Source organism: Amphimedon queenslandica, unplaced genomic scaffold (genome assembly GCF_000090795.2).
Source record: "Amphimedon queenslandica unplaced genomic scaffold, v1.1 AMPQUscaffold_13401, whole genome shotgun sequence".
NCBI lineage: Eukaryota > Metazoa > Porifera > Demospongiae > Haplosclerida > Niphatidae > Amphimedon > Amphimedon queenslandica.
In genome coordinates, this window is record NW_003546363.1 from 202408 (window position 1) to 205613 (window position 3206).

General features: G+C 34.4%; 1 long non-coding RNA gene across 1 annotated transcript; it reads left to right on the plus strand.

The window, feature by feature from the left end:
* On the plus strand, positions 1–483 carry LOC109582101 (uncharacterized). The gene is made up of 2 exons (XR_002184912.1): positions 1–73; positions 210–483. It is a non-coding gene; the product is annotated as an uncharacterized LOC109582101 (long non-coding RNA).
* Positions 484–3206: the final 2723 nt, after the last annotated feature.

Here is a 3206-nt window from a genome sequence, read left to right on the forward strand (position 1 = left end):
GGTGCATCAGTAGTGGCTTTCATTGGATTAGCTCTCATAGTTCTAATGACAATAATGAAAAAACAACTTAAAGGTAAAGAATGTATTATAATGCAGGCAATGAAAGAATCAAGTAAAAATTGTGATAATGATGCAACTCTCTCATAGTCATATTAGATGGGAAAATATCATTCTTGATAAAATTGTTTTCTTTTTTTTTATTTTCACAGCGTCTCCTCCGTTAATAAACCCTCCCACTCCTTCCATTACTCCTCCTCCTTATCAGCTACCTAAAGGAGACGCCCACTCAATTCAAAAACCACGCCAACCGCTCACAACCAGTGAAACAACACCTTTAATTAACAAGATCAAATAAATGAATTTTAACAAGACTGTAGTTGTCAAAAATAATGCGACAATAAGTTATTATTATTATTATTATTATTTTCATATTTCTTCTTCTCCTTTGTATGTAAACTTATTTTTATCAGTCTCCCAGACAACTACTTTGTACAGGAGGTGCTTGTTTGATCCAAGAGATTTTGTCATTTCTTATACACATAAAATCTCTAAAATTTCTAAATTAAAAATTTTGGAAAAAATCCTTAATAATTTATTTTACAAAATTTCCCTAGATTTTTACATAAGAATTCCCTCAAAATCAAATTCAAATTTCTGTAAATTTGACCACTCCTATTAATTATTAACTAAAACCAGGAGCCTGCACCTGTACTACACCTGTTTTGCAAAAATTGGTTTTGCAAAAATTGGTTTTGCAAAAATTGGTTTTGCAATGGAAAGCCTCGCGGGGCATTGGGGGCAAACTCAATTTTTGAAGTCTGGCCTCGGCCCCCAAGAATAAGGGGCGGGTCTGGCGGGAAAAGAAGTACTAGTTACGCCCTAGGACCTTAATGGCAACGTCGCAGAGCAGAAGAGCAAGAAGCTATTCCTCTCCTATTTCTTCACCTTTCTTTTGTTCTCCTTTGACTATAGGTAAAATGGTCTAGATTTAAACTTATATTGTAATAAATGTCTTATCTAGATCAACTGATTGATGTTGTTAATCTGCTGAAGAGATGTGGTTTTCCTCAGTGGAGATGGAAGGAACTAGGACTGACATTAGGACTACTCATGGACTCACTGGACGCTGTTGCAGGAAACTACTCAAAAGTAGAAGACTGTTTCATTGAATGCATTGCCAGATGGTTGCGTAGAGCTGATAATGTTGACAGTAAAGGAGGAGCTACCTTTGACTCACTGTCAGATGCTCTTAAATCTATGAATGAGAATGCTGGAGCTGACAAGTTAGATCAAGAGAGTAAGTTGATATCACTGATTGTATTAGTATTGACTGTGTGTGTGTATATATATTCTATATAGTATGTAAAGCTAGGGCTCTTGATATATTCAACACTCATCATCCATTCCTCTCTCAGTCTCTCTCTGATCCTGTCAACATAGCTATTATGCTCCAAAGAGAGGGTGTCATAACAGAGACAAGTATTGGCTAGTGTGGAATCAGCTAGTCCCTCTGTTCCTAGTCAACGTGAAGTCCTGTTAGCTGCCATTATAGTAGCTATTCAAAGCAAGTATAGTTTACTACAAACATTTGCTAGTGTGTTGTGCAAGTTCACTGGTAATGCAGAACTAGGAACAGTTATACAAAAAGAGTATGGTGAGTTTATAATTAATCATTGTTATTTTTTTATTTTTATTTTTTAGATGAACACTTTTCTAATGATAAATTAATTAATGTTCAAATCAGAGAAGGTAAGTTATTAATATTTTTGTATTACTTGTATTTTTATTTTAGATACATCAAGTACTGGAACCATCACACCATCACAATCATCACCTCACACACCAACTGCACTAACAGGTATATTCAGCATCGTTCATTATAAAGAGTTAATGACATGCATTGCATACATGTAGTTGAAATTCCTATTCTAAAGAGTAAATCAGGAGAGTTCAATTCAATGAGAACTTCACTTGGAAGGATGCTATATAACGTACACAATGCTATATTAAAGGTCCCTTTATCATTAGACGATATGAAATTGCTAATTCTCTCATGCAACTCCGATCTAAAATTAAAGTTGGATAATTGTTGTGATATATCTAGTGTAATAGATGTGATTAAAGGAGAGTGTTCGTTAACTGATATTAGTTTATTAGAAGCTGTAGTTGAAGAATTTGGAATCACAGAAGCTGAAAGATACATTGAGTGCTACAGGACAACACTGAAAGAGTTCTGTGACACAATGTCAATTGATCTTTGCTTGAAAGAGAAGTTTGATGCTGTCAATACAAGTCCTTCTCTTAAATGTGAATCAGCAACATATGTCTTTGACTGGAGACCTGATGAGAAGAAATTGAAAGATATTACCGATATTCTTTCTAAGACATCTGGTAAAATTGTGAAGATAAAGTATATTGATACTGGATACTCCATTGTGGTCACTTGCTCTTTCCCTTACTCTCTCACTGGAGCTCTCATGATAAAATTGAATGAGAATCTTGAATTATTAATAAAGAATGGTCTAATGAAGCTTACTGTTGGATACTGCACAATATGGAAGAAACAAGTATGTGTAATTGTGTATAGTACTGTATAAATTAATTATCATTATATGCTTTATTGTAAAGAAAGTTGAGGTACTGGAGATAAAGGAAGTTAAGGAACAGCCTCATAATGATACAAGGGTATAATAATTTGTGTTTGATTATTTTGTTATTATTATAATCATTAGAGACAGAAGGAACTTAAAGAAACAGCACAGCAACTAAGAAACATGCTTAGTGAAAAAGAAAAGGTATGCATATGTACCTGTTAATATATATAGACAGTGGTGTAGCTACATAGGGGCCTGTGGGGGCAAGTGCCCTCATAACTGCTTCTTGTGCCCCTGCAACTAGGCAGGAGAATGAAAGATACAAGTTACAACTGACTCAACTGAGCTTACTATATTGAGTATTTTTTAGCATTGCTTTAGTCAGTGCCCCCACTGTGCCCTCTTTCTTCATTTATTCTAGCTACGCCACTGTATATAGAGGGATTAATATTTCAATGTACAATAGCTTTATTGGTGTTTTGTAAGCTTATTGCTGGGTTAATCATGCACTTCATTTGTTATTGCCATGTAGGAACTAAATAAAATGAAGCAAAAAATCCAAGAGCTATCATTATTAAAGACAACTAAGGTTAGTGTAGTGATACATATAAA